Source organism: Equus quagga, chromosome 11, assembly GCF_021613505.1.
Source record: "Equus quagga isolate Etosha38 chromosome 11, UCLA_HA_Equagga_1.0, whole genome shotgun sequence".
Lineage (NCBI taxonomy): Eukaryota > Metazoa > Chordata > Mammalia > Perissodactyla > Equidae > Equus > Equus quagga.
This window is the reverse complement of record NC_060277.1, coordinates 100292242-100309831: the sequence shown is the minus strand read 5'-3', so window position 1 is coordinate 100309831 and position 17590 is coordinate 100292242. Positions and strand designations below refer to the sequence as shown.

Genomic DNA, 17590 nt, shown 5'->3' with positions numbered 1-17590 from the left:
ACATAATGTAACCCCAATAAAAGCTCTGGACACCAAAGTTTAGGCGTGCTTCCTTGTTGGCAATACTCTATGTACTACTACACAATTATATACCAGGAGGGTGACATGTCTTGATTCTTGAGGGAGAGGACACCAGAAGCTTCCCATCTGAGAGCCTCCTAGACCTTGTACTACGTTCTCCTTCTTTTAGCTAGTTCTGTTTTGTATCCTTTTTGCTACAATAAAATTGTAATTGTTAAGTATAGCACTTTCCTGAATTCTATGAGAAGTTCTAGTGAATTATCAAACCTGAGGGAGTAGTGGGAACCCCTAAATTTGTAGCCAGTTGGTCAGAAGTGAGGGTGACTCTAGGAACCCCCAAGCTTGCAGTTGGAGTTTGAAGTGAGAGTAGTCTTGTGGAGGACTGTGCCCTTAACTTGTGAAATTTGGCCTAACTCCATGTAGTAAGCATCAAAAGTCATTGTAGGCAATGAACCAGGAGATACAGTCAACAATAATAATAAGGGGTTGTAGTAAATAGAATCTGATGACATGATATTCAAAGCTAGAGAATTTTAGGTAAGAGAGGAGGAAAGCAATTTGAACGCAGAAAAGGGGAACAAAGAGGATATCTACTCTATCTCCAGGTCCAGTGGTATGAGGGTTATGGGAAGGAAAAAGGGAGGGAGCATCACTTGAGAGGGCAGAAGAGGAAGTAATATCCACAGGAGAGAGAAAATTCCTAGGGCATTACAAATTTTATAGGTTGTGAAGATGAGGATGAATCAGTGAAAGAAATTCACTAAAATGGAGCATCCAGTGACAGAACAATCAACAGACAGTGGTATCTTGGAAGCCAAAGACTTCAAGGAGAAGACAGTAATCAATTGTATCAAATGGTGCTGGTAGGTCAAGTAAAACAGAGACTAAGAAACAACCACTGGATTGAGCAATGTGAAAGCCACTAATAATTACAAAAAGCAGTTTTGGTGAAATGGTGGGAGAGGAAGACCGGTTGGAATGAGTTCAAAAGAGAATAGAGATCTGACTTATCAGGACTCAGGAAATCAACTAAAGGCATACAACAAACTAAGAGGTGTTTATTCAAGCAAACTACTTAACTTTGGGTAAGAAGGACACAAGTCTGTGGTAAGTTTCCCAGGGGCTACTCTCATTCTCCCCAGTCCTGCTCCCAACAAGCAGTAGTTCAACCATAGTGGGGCAGGCCATGAAAACCAGTGGTTCTGCTGTCACCGCCGAACAGGACTCAATTTGTAGCACTACCAATTAAAGTAGCCATCTCAGTGGGCAAGTGAACAGTGAGGACCAGCATCTCCACTAGCCTGAGGTTGTAGTCCTATAGAGGTTGTAAGCAATATACTAATGGACTATCTCAGGATTTAAAAGGAAGTTCCAGGTGGTGAGACAGTCATAGGAGATTGATAATCCCTCCTCATACTCCAGGTATTGATTTTTTATTGCACCAAGACAATTCAACGGAAGTAAGGATAATCTGTTCAACAAGTGGTATTGAGGCAACTGGATATCCATATGCAGAAAAAGAAACTTAGATCCTTACCTCACACCTTATATAAAAATTAACTGGAAATGGATCACAAACCCAGCAATTCCACTCCTAGGAAGATATCCAAAAGAAATTAAAACATATATTCACACCAAGGCTTGTACATGAATGTTTCTAGCAGCATTATTCATAAAAGCCAAAAACTAGAAACAATTCAAATGTCCATTATCTGGTGAATGGATAAGCAAAATGTGGCATAGGAACACAATGGAATAATAGTCAACAATAAAAAGGAATGAAATACTGATAGACACTCAACACAGGTCAACCTCAAAAATACTAACTAAGTGAAAGAAGACAGAAGCAAAAGACTGCATATTATAAAGCAAAACAACACTATATATTATATGATTCCATTTATATAGGTGTTGAAAGGCCAATTTATAGAAACAGAAAGCAGACCAGTGGTTGCCTAGGGCTGGGGTTGGGAATGGAGACTGAATGCAAATAAGCTCAAGGGAATTTCTTGAGGTGATAGAAATATTGTAAAACTGGATTGTGGTGATGACTATACAACTCTATAAATTCACCAATAATCATTAAATTGTACTCTTACAATGGTGAATTATGTGATATGTAAATTATACCTCAATAAAGCTGAAAAAAGAGAGAGCTGGATAAGGTAAAGATAACTGTTTTGCCGAGTCTGGTATAAATGAGAAAAGAAATGGGTGGTAGCTGGAAGGAGAAGTAAGGTCAAGATAGGGTGTAAGATGAAAGAAATTATGTTTTTATGCTGTTGAGAGCAATCCAGAAAAGGAGCAACAAGAAGAATTCCAGGAAGAATATCCTTGAGAAAGCGAGAAGGGTGGGCTCTAATGGACAATTGGTGGGAATGGCCTTCAACAGAGGAAAAGAGAGTTAATTCACAATAACTGGTATAGATGCAGGTGGTGGGAAGATTGTTTCTATTTTCTTAGCAAGGTCACCAGCTGAAACAGAGGATGGAAAGGGAAATGTTGAAGATCTGAGTGCAAGGGAAAGATATAAACATCTAAGCAAATGGGAGTGTGGAAGAACTAGAATAATACAGTAGGATAGCTTGGCAGCACTCAGCAATAAATTTAAAGTCACTGGGTACTAGCCAAGAATTTAAAGTCAACATAGTTGCTCTGCACCAGCCATATTCAACTACAAGTGTACAGGTGTAAAATAGGTACACTTGGTTTTAACCAGAGTAGGGTTTTGCCAGGCAAGAACAAACAAGGGAGAGAAGTCAAGCGGATTGAGGGTAGATGCAGGAGAGTGACTGTAATGATGCCTCTAGCTAGAAAAGGAAATGAGGACATGAATGCATTCAGTAACAGTGAAAAGGTGGTAAATTAAAAGGTCCCAGTAAGTCAAAGAATTAAGGTTGTTGGGTCCTAGAAGAAGTGAGCCAGAAAAATTGGAGGTGGTAGTTGGAGAATAAAATGCCAGAAATTATACTATAGAAAGTTGCAGTTATGGGTAATAACAAGTTCTAGGGCACTGACTCTCAATTCTGGCTGCACATTAAAGTCACCTTGGAAAATTGTTAAAAATAACATCCCAAGCCACACCTCGGACTAACCAATCAGAATCTCTAGGAGTGAGTCCTAGCATCTATGGTTTTTCAAAGCTCTCCAGTTAATATGGATGCACTGAGGATTTAAAAACATCTGCATAGTATATGCCATAGAAGTGAGTGGCTGAGGTAGACGACAAGATCAGTAACGGAGAGGAAGTTAAGAGGCCAGAATACCCAAAGGATCACCTGTACAGATACTGAAATCACCAATAATTACAAGTGGATTAGTAGGAGAGTAGCAGTGAGCCCAGAAGAAATCCAGAAGCAGCTATGAGAAATCAAAAAGAACATTTAACCCACCTCACTAGGAGGAGCCACCATTTAAGAACTCCTCAGGGGAAGCAGTGCCCTCAGGGTAAAGCTAAATTTCAGTTAGAACAAGAAGGTAGTAATGTTTAGAGAAGAGGTTATGGATAAAGGGAGTTTTGCAGATGACTGTCAGTAAGCTCCATAAGGCACAAGGAGGGTTTCATGATCATAAAGGGATGAAAATTGGGATGAAGCAAGAGTGATGAAGGAAAGAGATGGTCCAGACAAAACTAACGGCAGAGAATAAGGCCAGGAAATCCCAGAAAGCAAGCTGCCATATTTTTAAACACTACACAAAAGCAACAGAAGAAAAAGCTCTGTGAAGTTAGAAAAAGTTTTCCTGAACCCAGGTACATTCTAAAAGAGTTTTTAAAATTAATTTCAAATAAAAATGAGTCACAGAAAAGTATCAAGGTCAATCCAATATAAAAGTTATTATTAAAAAAGAGAGACTAAGAAGAATAAGATCCCTACAGATAATGAAAGCATGCCAGAAAGACATGCCCACATAACAGATCAAAACTGTAACATGCTATTTCAAAATGAGCTAAAAGACCTTACGAAAATGACACAAGACATGAAAGAAAAACAGATAAAAGAATGATAAAAACTCAAAACGAGATGACATAATTCAGGAAAGAATTAAAAATAAAAGGAAAGGATCATTCCAGAAATGAAGACAAGAGTGAATAAAAACAGATAATCCCTTAAGAAAAATAGAAGTTTAAAAAAAAAGGAAAATTTTAAAAATCTAAAAGAGATAGATAAAAAGGATTTGAGAGAAAGTGACAAATATTGAAGATAGGCAAAGAAGATTGACCATACAGATGATAGGAACCCCTGAAGAAGAAAATCAAAGCAAGAAACAGAACAAGGGGCTGGCCCCGTGGCCGAGTGGTTAAGTTCGCACACTCCACTGCAGGCGGCCCAGTGTTTCGTTGGTTTGAATCCTGGGCGCAGACATGGCACTGCTCATCAAACCACACTGAGGCAGCGTCCCACATGCCACAACTAGAAGGACCCACAACGAAGAATATACAACTATGTACTGGGGAGCTTTGGGGAGAAAAAGGGGAAAAATAAAATAAAATAAAATCTTTAAAAAAAATCTTAATTTAAAAAAAAAACAGAACAAATAGTAAAAACAATAATTCAAAGAAACTTTCCTGAAATAAAAAAATATTTGAAATTACATTCTGAAAGAGCACAACGTGTACCTGAGAATATCAACTCAGAATGGCCAAAATGATTTTACCATTACTAGTAAATCTAAACATTAAAGAACAAGAAAAAGAAAAGAAAAACTGGGATCAGAAATTGGGAAAGACAGAACTACATGGAGAGAAATCAGAGTACAGGAAATCAGAGACAAACTGGCAGTATTGGGCTTCTAAAAGGGATAAGAGTACATAATGAGATTAGACCTGATAATCTCAGGGTACTTAAGGGTGGCAAGGTTTGTGTAGGAGATAAAGAACCAGTTACTTACAAAGGAAGGAGAATCAGACTGGCATCAGGCTTATCTTTTGCACAGAAGCTTGAAGATAGGGGTATAAGGTATATGTGCTATACAGGGAAAAAAAAAAAAGGGATTATGATCCAAGAACACTATATCGGGCCACGTTATCATTCATTGATCAAGATAGAAGAAAGGCATCTTCATTCAAATACAAATTCAGAAATTATGCCACATATACTCTACGGAAATTACTTCAATAGTTTATCAAATGCTTTTCTGGTATCTATTAAGATAGTTATGGGTCTCTTCTTTCCAGTCTCTACCACTCCTAGAGCTGCAGCTGGCACTACAGATATGGCCAAGCCAAGAACAATATCATATATGACCAATCGCAGAAATGGCTTCAAGAAACTTAAATCCTAAGGAACGCATATTTTGCCAACAAGCACAAGAAAGGCCTCAAAAAGATTCAGGCCAATGTTTCCAAGGCAATGAGCACCTGTGCAGAGGCCAAGTAGGTGCCCATTAAGCCCAAAGTAATCAAATACAAGATTTTAAAAGGTGCCAGCCCTAAACTGGACAGGCTCACCCATATCATCCCCCTAGCCTCTGGAAGTATACTTATTTCCATACTGCCAAGGGTACCAGGCTTTGGCAACCAAAGCCAGTAGTGAGGCCAAGGTCAAAGCCAAGTCCCAGACCCCACAAAGTCTCCCCCAAAGATTTCAGAAAAAAAGGCTTTTGTCTATCAACTTTAACGATCAAAGAATTGTACAAAACTTGGACTACAGTCCCCATGGGCAGGCATCTTCCTATGCTATTTTGTGTAAAAGCAACACAAAGTCCCCTACTCACCCCCAAAGAGGAAGAGAATCATATGGTTTTTATCTTGTAATTTGTTAATAAATTATGTTAATATTAACCATCCCTGCCTTCCTGGAATAAACTCCACTTGATCATGATGTATTGTCTTTTAAATACACTGCTGAATTTATTTTGCTAATATTTTATTTAGAATGTTTGCTTCCCTAGTCATGAGTAAGAGTAGACTAATGTTTATAATAGCAAAAAAAAAAAAAAAAAAAAGAAAACAATCTTAATGATCATTAGCAAGGGAACAACCAAATAAATTACATTGTAGATACAATGGAATGTTATTCAGCTTTTTAAAATTAATTAGAGTTCCATTTACTACACTGGAGACATAGCCATGATATATTCTTAAATGAATAAAACAAATTATAAAGAGCCTGTATATATGCTTAATGTTTTTGAGCAAAATAAAGGAAGTTACAAAAAGCCTGTGTATTTATGCTTAAATGTTTTTGAGCAAAAAGAAAGATGTTGAAAAACACTCAAAAGTGTTGGTTAATGTTGACCATCCTAAGGAGTAAAAGTGGAGAAAGGAGAGATCTGAGGGAAGAGGAAAATACTAACTTTTTCTTTATTCACCGCTGGTTTGTTTATTTTAGTAGTTGCAAGCAGAGTATTACTTTTGTAACTTTTTTAAAAAGCTGGGGGGGTGCGGGCCACCGAGAGACAGCAGTTATCTATTATAAGTAACATTATAAGATAGTTTACATTTGTTGACCATAAATGGCTACCTTTAACACAAAGATAAAAAAAGAATTAAATTATCTAAAGCAAGGAGAGGAATCATTATGAAGTTTATTTATTTAAAAATACAAAACAGGAGCTGGCCTGGTGGTATAGTGGTTAAGTTTGCACGCTCAGCTTCAGCGGCCTGGGGTTCGCAGGTTCAGATCCCAGGCAGCATCCCACATAAAATAGAGGAAGACTGGCACGGATGTCAGCTCAGCGACAATCTTCCTCACAAGAAAACAAAAAAAACAAAAATCCAATCTGAAACCAAAGTTGCACGTAAGCAGTCTTTCCCAAGTGCATTAAGCAAGATGTCTTCAGGATGAACTAGTTTTTACCTTGTAACCAGCACAATCTTGTCAGTTCACGGATATTATGACAACTAAAGATAAAACTAAAGAAAGTGAATCAGATCCATTTAAAGAAAAATATTTAATGAATAATTGTACAGATGATACACAAATTAGCAGAAATGGGCAAAATGTTACAGAAATAATTGAAGCTTGGGGAAAAAACATCTTGAATAGTTACCTTGTTATCTATACTAAAGAAAGAGGGGCAATCACTTGTTCTAGTGATTATTTTATACTGTAAATAGAGAAGTCCTTTTTATTAAGTAGATCACAAAAGAAAACCAACCACCTTGACCGACTGTCACATACAAATGTTTAAAAAAGAAAAATTCCAAAAAACTATCAACATTGAGCTGGGGAGATGGGGGGCTTGGGGAGGCAAATAAAGTTATCATACATAAAGCTCCAGTTATTCACAAAAGTGAGAAATGTTTGTAAAAGCTGAAAACATTTATATGATCAAACTGAAAAAAAAAAACTTGTCAACGGGTTCACTGTCTCAAGAAAGGCTATGGTTTGCTATTTTATAGAGGAGATTAAAAATTAATTTTTTTGTCAAGTTTGTGGTGCTTAAAGGGAAACAGCCCAAAAAGAAATGCATACTAGGAGTCTGCTGAACTGAATCTCTCTCCTAAGAGTTCTTATTTTTAAGTTTACAGTTATTCAAGAACTTTTTCTTAGCTCTCATCAAATCCTTCATAAAAGAAAATTTCCCGACACAAATAAAATAAACCAGTAGCTGAATTACCATGGGTTTTTTAAATGCCTTACAAGGCTGACAGGAGAGCAAGACAAGATAACAAGAAAAGCTGTGCTGACGATGCTAGTAAAAAACTGTGGGGCTGAGCTGTGTGAAGCACATATCAAAAAAGAGAAATCCAGGACACCTTCCAAAGCCTAACAAAAATTACCATTGATTAAGTACTAGATATTGTCCTAAGGTTTTGACTAACATTATTTCATTTCATCATCATCAAAACCCTGCAAGGCAGTTTTAACCCCTCATACAGCTAGTAACTGACAGAGCAATAATTTGAACCTGTTTTCATGACTCAAAAACTCACATATTCATGTTCTTCCTACTATAATATGGCTCTCATGATTACAGAATTTCAAAAGATTCTCACAACTGAACAACATATTGTCATCCTATAATACAGGAATATCTGAATAACACCTTCCAAAGGAAGTCTCTCTTCCTCTTCAAAGTCCTAAAAAAAAGAGCTAAGATTCTCTGATGCAGCATTTGGGTACACAGTGAGTCTCCATCCCACATGTCTACTAAAGCAAATTACCTTTTTTCACCCATTTCACAATCCTACAGAACCATACGGGATTCCATGGAATTTGAACAGAAATAGAATTCTAGACTACAACAAATACCCATCAATAGACATCAACAAATACCCATCCATAGCCTGACTAGCTTTGCCTTATCAAATTTCAGCAACTAGAGCTAGAAATTGTGGGACCCCAGAACACAAGATTAGGAACAAAAAGCGAAAAGAGACTTCCTTCACTTAGGCAGAGGGAGTTTACTGAAATCTGAGGCAGATTCTCCATGCCTAAAATGATTAAATTACAATACCTACATACCCACCCTCACCTCTAAGTTTAATAACAAACTAATCTACTTATAAGGCTGGATCCATAAGTAGGAAAAGAGGGTTTTCACAGCAGTAGAAAACTGGTGCCATATTTCTTCAGGTTGTCAGTCTCTATAGCAATCAGACAAATCATGTGATATAATCAGATACAATAATGCAAACAGAGTATTACAGACAAGGAAATAAGCACAGCTACCTGGCCCAAAGATATGTGATTGGAATAACAAAAGTTTTCCACTATTATTGCTTATACTGTATACTTTTTGTGAATTTTATGTCTGCAATACTTGCTGATATGTTTAAAAAGGAATATATAAACCACTGTTTTCCTTTTCATAATACCTTTGCCACCTAAAGAAAACAGTAAAACTTATCAACATTGGCCACTGAAACTTTAGCGAAGTGACAAACATTAATACATTATTTTTTAAAAAACTATATTCTTCCCAGAGGTAGAATAAATATCTAGGACACAGAATTCTGAATTATAATTTTAGCTTCTAATTAAGGAAGAATATGAAATTTCCACCTTCAACTGAAGGACTACAGTAATAAAAGGACTACTTATACATAGCAGATAGTCAATAAATATTTAGGTGAATGATTTAATGTGTTAATACACTGCATAAAAATCCCCCAATTTTTCCAACATAACTAATCTAACTCTACTCACATACCTTAAAGACAATGGGTGTATAGCAAACATATACAAAATCAAGGGTTTTTTTCATATAACAATAATCTTTTTTTATTCAAAATATGTATATAAGAAACTGGGACCGAAGCAAACAAAGAAAAATGTTCTTTTATATGCTATGCCCCAAACCTCTCCACTTGGGATACCTCTTCTAAGAAAATGGAATAGAATCAAATAATACACTTTGTCGGAACCTTCTTTAGAGCTAGACATAATACAGGCGTCATAAGGAGGTACAATAGAAGCCTGTCAGATAAATCAGTACCAAGGCAGAGTGGCCAATCTTTTCTTAGTATATAGACAAAAGCAATTATGCCCCGCAGAGACCTTCAACAGACATGCTTGGTGTACCTCCAACTCATGACATTCAATGAACATTTAATGGGCATAAACTATAAAATAGATCAAGGACTGGTAAACTTCATCTGCAAAGGGCTAGAGAGTAAATATTTAGGCTTTGTGAGCCACATGGTCTCTCTCGCAACTACCCATCTCTGCTGTTCTACTCAGAAAACAGCCATCGCTAATGTGTAAATGAATGAGTATGGCTATATTCCAATAAAACTTTCTTTATGGCCACTGAAATTTAAACTGCCCATACTTTTCACATGTCACAAAGCATTACTCTTCTTTATATATTTTTTCAACCACTTAAAAATATAAAACCATTCTTAGCTTGCAGACCATACAAAAACAGATGTTGGGCTGCATTTGGCCCATGGGCTGTAGTTTGCCAATCTCTGTAATATACAAAGAAAATAATTCAGCTAAAATTCACACAGAGGATCTTCTAATCTTCCTCCCTCCACCCTAGAAAATATTTTTAAAAAATCAAATTTTGTTTATCTTTAGAGTTAGTTTTAACTAGATTCCAGGAGTTACTCTGAATCATATCCTAGATGGTGTGAGTATGTATGTATATTTCTCTACACATACCTCCTGATGCCCAGAATTTCCTCCAACTCCACAATAAGAAATGAGGTTTCAAAGGCATAACTCAGATAACTATCAACAATCTTTATTCAATAAGAAGATAGTGAGCACCCACTATGTACTAACTAAGCTGATGCTGAGAATAAAAGATGAAAACTCATAGTGCCCACTCTCAAGAACCTCACAGAGGAGTGATAAGACAGACATATAATTAATTAAAAGATGATGTAATAACCACCATAATGTTCATATTTCACAGATGCAATGGAAGAATAGATAGAAAATGGCATGCTCAAGGCCACTCAGGAGAGTAAGGAAAATAATCTTCACCCAGAAGATACTATTCGGGTCAGCCAAAACATGAAGGCTGAGGAGCAGTATGCCCAGAGAATCAAAGAGAGGAGAGTAGTTGTCCATACAGAGAGAATTTCATACATAAAGGCACAGAAAGGTACAAGAATATTACATATTGAAGGGACCACAAGTGGTTCAGTATTGCTGAAACATAACTCTGAAGAAGAATGTGGCAGGCAATGAGTCTAAAGAGCAAGCAGGAATCAGATCATGAAGAACCTTACATGGTTTTCTACGAAGTTTCCATTTTATCCATTAAACAATGAGGAGACACAGCAAGACTCTGAAGAAAAGAGTGACATGATCAGATGACCATGCTAGAAAGATCACTATGGCAGCAAAGTACCTATGAAAGTAAGGTACATAAATTTCACGTAAATGGTAAAGATGTCTGTCTGCTGGGCAACTGGATTTTTAAAAAGCACACCAGTGAGATTATTTACTAATGCACTACTCAGTTCAAATGACTGACATCAGAATCTCTCACGTTCTGACCAAATGAAAGGAGTTTGAGAGGCAGGATATATACCATGTATAAACAAAGGCAGAAATTGATTCTATGGAGAAGAAAAAAGTAAAGAAGGGGCGTGATTAAGACTAACATCAACTTGGGGCCAGCCCAGTGGCACAGTGGTTAAGTTCGCATGTTCTGCTTCAGTGGCCCAGGGTTCACTGGTTCGGATCCTGGGTGCAGACCTACACACTGCTTGGCAAGCCACACTGTGGCAGGCATCCCACATCTAAAGTAGAGGAAAATGGGGGGCTGGCCCCGTGGCCGAGTGGTTAAGTTCGCGCGCTCCGCTGCAGACAGCCCAGTGTTTCGTTGGTTCGAATCCTGGGCGCGGACATGGCACTGCTCATCGGGCCACGCTGAGGCAGCATCCCACATGCCACAACTAGAAGGACCCACAACGAGGAATATACAACTATGTACCGGGGGGCTTTGGGGAGAAAAAGGAAAAATAAAATCTTTAAAAAAAAAAATAAAGTAGAGGAAAATGGGCATGGATGTTAGCTCAGGGCCAGTTTTCCTCAGCAAAAAGGAGGAGTGGCAGCAGATGTTAGCTCAGGGCTAATCTTCCTCAAAAGAGTAAAAAATTTAAAATTTTTTAAAAATTAAATTAAATTTAAAAAGACTAATGCCAACTTAATTCTTTTGCCTCTGAAACTTAGTCATATTTACCTTCAACTACTCAAGAACAAACAGAAGCTGAACATAAGATATTTTTGCAATGTGTGGCCCATTAAAAAGCAACTTGGGGGCTGTCCTGGTGGCGTAGTGGTTGGGTTGGTGCGCTCCACTTCCAGTGGCCCAGGATTCGCAGGTTCAGCTCCCTGGTGCAGACCTAGCACCGCTCGTCAAGCCACACTGTGGCGGTAGCCCACATCCAAAAAATCGAGGAAGATTGGCACAGACATTAGCTCAGCAGCAATCCTCCTCAAGCAAAAAGAGGAAGATTGGCCAGAGATGTTAGCTCAGGGCCAATCATGTTCACACACACACACAAAAAGCAACTTATCTGATAATAACACCCACAAACACAGTTTTCAAATGATTTACAAAGAATATTTTAAATAAAATAAACTGACCTAATAAAAGAAATTTGTTTCCAGAAAAAAATTATGGTATTATAATTACTTACTTAGAGCTTTCTGGAATAAGAAAGATCCCTACCGGAAACTTTTTTCACTTATCGCATCCTCAACCTGCTTTAGCCTTCTAAAACTCAGGCCCAGATTTTTTGTTCTCCATTTACTATTACCTTGAATCTTAAATACTAAGGTAAAATATCCTCTAAAAGAAGGAAAAAGGACCATTGGGTGGGAAACTATAGCTGTAAGTCTTTTAACCTATCTCTCCATGGAGTTTTAAAGAGATTCATCAGGGTATGTACTCTCCATCACCATATACACATCTCCTCAACTCACCGTTTTTTTAATTGTTAACAATCTTCATCTAATACAAGTTACTGCAAAAGACGCTATTCAAATAAACCAAGTGATGGTTTTCACAGAATTATTATAAGAAAGACCAAACTATTTATTTATACAGTGCCTTCTCTCCAAACAATAATAGTATTTGATGACTACAGGCATTCAATAGATATGAAAATGCTGAGTTTCAATTCACTCACATAGGAAAAAAAAAAGTCCATATAATTAAACAAGATTCCAAACTATTTTATAATATTTGTTACCTTGATCAGACTAGTGCAAAAGTAAGTAGCCATCTGCAACAGCTTGTTGTAGCTCCTTGAAATAAAATCTGAGTACCATCGATAAAAATATTCCAGCTAACACTGGTGATTCTCTTAAGCATAATCCAATACAATTCAACCACTACGCCCAATCAGTGTGTCTGAGAAATTCAATTTTAATTCTATTGTAAGAGGAAGAAATATAAAAAGGAGAGAATGTTGATGCATTTCTTTTATATACACTTGTTCTATATTCTATCTAACCAATATCAACTACCCTAATATTCTCCTTTTGGAATTACTGGTTTCGTATATATATTTTTTCTAGGCCTATTTCCTTCTCCATGCAAAATAATGCACACAGAGTCATTCAGAAAACACTACAAGAGCAATGGCATTTATGGGGACTAGGAGGAAAAAGCTAGAGAGCTAGCAGTGGACAGTCAAGAATCAATAATGGAAGATGGAAATAATCTATTAATGTTTAACGATCTTAGTAAAACTTTACAATAAAGACACAAACACCAAATTAGCTTTTATGAGTGAAGTATGCTAAAATGAACTATCAACCAATATAACTAGAGAGCATGATCTGAGTCTATGACAATTCATTATACTAAATTATATAAACATACATCCTGAATAAGCCTTAGCCATAATCACATTATACTGAATTCCCTTATCAACAAATGTGTATAAAAATGAAGGAAGTGTTTGATTATATGAGATATGTGTTTCACAAAATGGCAGAAAGTTTGGCTAAGAGAAGAAAATAATTCTTATAAGTATAGGAGGTAATATTCCATTTCCTAAACTGTAGGTATATGAGTGTTGGCTGCATTGTTATTCTCCATACTTTTACACACTTTTACATATTATTTCAGATGCAATCAATATCTATAAAACAATGTTTAAGTGTGGGAAAAATCCAAGCAAACAATTGTTGATGGAAAAGGTAAAATGTACATATGCATCCAATCCATTTTTATTAATTACTTTTTAAAATAAATAAAATAGAGATCATAAAAATGTAAGTAGGTAGGAAAAATAGATCATTTCTCCTTAATCTTCCTAGAAAAAATTTGCAGTAAAGGTTTACTGGTGCTTTAAAAGTGATACTAATATCATGTTCATACTGTAAGTAACTGTATTTTTGGTGTATTTATAGGCTTGACATTTGTGTGTCTTACTACTTACTTAGTAGTAAGTATCCATAGTATCCACTATTCACGTCTATAGTATTTGCTTTATGATGGGCACCTGCATTTTAATGATGTGTGTTAACACAAATTTGATTGAGAAGGCAATACAGCATACTGGTGAAGAGCACAGAACGTGGAGCCAGAGTTCCTGAATTGAAACTCAGCTCTTCCACTTGCTGGCTAAATTATCTTGGGCAAGTTATCTAACATCTCTGTGTTTCAATTTCTCATCTGTAAAATGGATATACCAGAACGTACCTCCTGGGGTGCTGAAACTGATTAAAACATGTATAACAGGACTGGCACAGAGTAGACACTCTATAAAGGTGAGCAAGTACTACTAGTATTATTACTAGTAATAGTACTACTCCATCTTCCCAAACATACTGAAAACATTCTTAGCTATTTGAATTATTGATTAAAATTAGATACTATTAAAAAATAGATATTATACCTGAAGCCTGACTAACAGTAAGTTTAAAGCCCTGCAACTCTGAAGAGAATAGGGGATTAATAAATCTACATAACCACTCTATCAAGAATAATCTGAGAAGAGTGGCTAACCGATGTGCAGCTATCAATTTCTTCCCTTACACAAGGGGGCAGTGATAACAAGAAAAGAATGGGGCTCTGCAACACCTCTTCCTACAGACAGTAGGGGGTGGCAGTACATATGGCTTACAGTCAGAACAAAACAGGAAGACTCAACAGCACTGCTCTTTATTCTCCTCTGCCCTCTCCTCTCTGCTTTAGCCCCAACATAGCCTCAAGGTGAGGGACATATCTATAGAAAAGACTAAAACCCAAAATTAATCACCAAGGAAAACTCAGCTTTGTCTTTGAAGCAAATGACCCCTCAGTGGCTGAGTTTGGATCCAGGGGGAAGCCAATCAGTATGTATTTTCAGATTATCTGGCAAATTACTTACTGTTCTTATTATAAGAACAACATTCAGGTAAGTAATTCAATTTCTCTACAAGAATTAGAACAAAAAACACTAAAATCTCAGCAATAATTAACTATATCCTAATGAACACATCCAGATATTTCTGCTTGTTTCATAGTACAGACACTCATTGAATGTATACATCTAAGTTACATTAAATAGCTCATCGAGCTTTCTTTTGTTACTTCTGAAATTCCAGCTATGTTCTGACAATCCTCTCAAAATACAGATGTTCTTCTTCTGTGTTTTGCAGGATGTGAGTAATTTCATAGAGACAGAGAGAAAGGGAATATTTAACATTTTATCTTGCTCACATTCCTAAGATGACCAACCTGGGAGATGCTGCAAGAAGCACTCCACTGACAGTATCCACGTTGTTGCTTTTTATGCCACATTTACTGTACTCAGTTTTCCCCCCTATTTTGCCACCCCAACACCAAGAACGTGCAAGAATAGATCACTACTGTCACTCATTGTAAGTAACCATTGCAATAGCTTTTGGCTCCAACCCCTCAAAATGCCTGAAAATTTATCCCTTTTGTTCACCATATTGTTTTGCTTTCCTCATTCCAGATATTTTCACCTGTGTAAGAATAAAGAAAGGGGCATATACAAAAAAAAAATTCCCTTTGCCTAATTATCTTGAACTCAGAATTATGGTCAAGATGTGGGTTTGGGGTTTTTTTTCTTTTCCTGGAGAGGAGCAAAATAAGAGAGTGAAAGACACCCTAACACCAAATCTTCTTCCTAATGTTAATTATCATTGTTTACGTTTTATGAAAACCATTTTAAACATTCCACACCTGGAACAGAAGACAGGATACAACTGTATCAGTGCCCTACACGACAGCAAAACCTGGAATTATTTTAGCCCTATTTATTCTTTCCCCTCTCCCAACAAGACACAATTTTTTTCTTTCACGTGGGTACTCCCTCTGTCTCAAAAATAGCATATCATAGCTCCTCTCGATTTCCTGTGATAAAATATCTAGCAATGAGCCTTATTAACCTTTTCTTATACTACACCTCCTTTCCCAGAAGAATTATTAGCATCACTAATAACACTTCCACCATGAATTTCAATACCACATAGGCCAACCCACCCTGAGCCTTACCTGGCACATTTCACAACTACTTTTATGCTGCATTCTGGGGGCACATTCTGCAACTCGTTCTGCACCACATTCCCTGCCACGTTTAGCAATCTGCCTCACATCTCATCCTGGTCCCCGTCATCCGGAGACTCTCTCGGGACCAAATTCCATGACACCTTCGGTGACACCCAAGTGACCGACCCCAGACCCATCTGAAGCCACCGTGAGCGCCCATTTGGAGCCAACCTTCCCCACGCCTTGGCCAGCGGAGGCACTTCGCTGCCCATTTCGCTGTCCCCCCGCTCGCCCCCGCCCCTCTCCCTGGAGCCGAGGCGTTGGAGACGAAAGCCTCTGTCACTGGAGCGACCCTTCCTCCCTGGCTCCCCCGGGCTCTTACCTGCCGCTCCGAGGGGCTCGCTGCACCTCGGGGTCTAGCCCCAGTCCCCGGGGTCTCCTGTGAGGACCGCGCCGCCCGCCGGCGCCGCCCGCGATCTCCACAGACCTCGCCGCGCTCCGATGCCTGCGGTGGGTCTGCGCCCGGGAAAGGAGCAGCGGGGCCTCGCGGCCGGGGAGCGCAGCCCGCGGCGGTCCTCCTGTCAGCGGCGACGCGGGTGCAGGCTCTCGCCCCTCAGCGCTGCGGCGGCGGCGGCGGCGACGGCGGCGACGGCGGCGGCGGCGGGCGCCTCGCTCCGCCTAGCGCGCGGCACAGCCGGGAGGTGAGCGTGAGGGGGATGGGAACGGGGGCGGGACCGCCCGGAGGAGGCGCGGAGGGCGGCGGCGGCGGCGGCGGCGGCGGCGAAGGCAGGGCAGCGCCGGAGGCCCGGGGCCCGGCGCTCGGAGCGCTCACAGCTTGCCCCGCCGGGCGGGCGGCTAGCGCAGGGCGGCTGTGCCAGCGAGCGGGCCCCGCCGGAGCAGCGCGCCCAGCAACCCGCGCCCGGCCGGCCGCTCGCTAGCGCCGCCGCCGCGCCGGGGGCGTCGCACCCTGCGAGGCCGCCCGCAGCCCCGCCCCCTCGGGCCGGGGTTGGGAGGAGCGCGAGCGCGGAGGGAGAGCGCGTGCGTGGGGGCGCGTGCGTGGTGGGGCGCGCGCGCCCCCGCCCCCTCCACAGTTTGGGGGTGGGGAGGGGCCGGGAGAGAGAGGGAAGAATGAATGCTTCTCTGCGCACAGAGGTTGGGCGCAGGGTCTGCCGCTCCGTGAGGTCTGGGCATTTCTCGTTTCCTCAGGGGGCTTTGCCTGGTGGGGTCGGTGGCATTTAGTGGGGAAGGGGGGAGGGAGCTCTATAGCCAACAAGGCCCTGGATAGTTAGGCTCCGCCCCCAGAGGTGATGTCACTCTCGAGGTGCTGCTGCTGTCACGTGCGCCCACTTCTGGGCCTGTCCTCCCGCTTTGATGGCCGGAATGTTAGTCTAGATTTCCCCACCTTGAGTCACCTTACGCACGTATCACTCCTCAAGTCCTCAGACCGTACGAATGTCAATTATTATATTCCCCTGATGCTCAATTGTAATCTGTAGACTGCTTCAGAATGCCACAGTTGGCTGTGGTGGGAATCAGAAGGAGGTGCAAAACCAGCAATGGGTGGATGAGGGGTGGGGACGAATAGTGGGGAGGGGGGAGAGAGAAGGGAGACTATGTTCTGTAGAATAATAGCTGAAAATCCACCAACTACGGCTTGAGAGCCTGAGGTGAAGTTGTGATACTGCTTCTGTCGCTGCCAGAAGTAATG

At 39.8% G+C, this 17590-nt stretch overlaps 1 protein-coding gene across 9 annotated transcripts in view; it reads right to left on the bottom strand.

Moving 5' to 3' along the window:
* TANC2 (tetratricopeptide repeat, ankyrin repeat and coiled-coil containing 2) overlaps window positions 1–16833 on the bottom strand; it is a 388431-nt gene extending 371598 nt beyond the window's left edge. For 5 of the 9 annotated variants that reach the window (XM_046676044.1, XM_046676048.1, XM_046676050.1 and 2 more), the window contains exon 1: window positions 16265–16833. The gene's annotated coding sequence lies outside the window, so the exon portion shown is untranslated. Of the gene's footprint in view, window positions 1–4911; window positions 4989–16264 lie in introns of all 9 variants that reach the window. The other 4 variants (XM_046676046.1, XM_046676049.1, XM_046676053.1 and 1 more) reach the window with 2 other exon arrangements.
* Window positions 16834–17590: the final 757 nt, after the last annotated feature.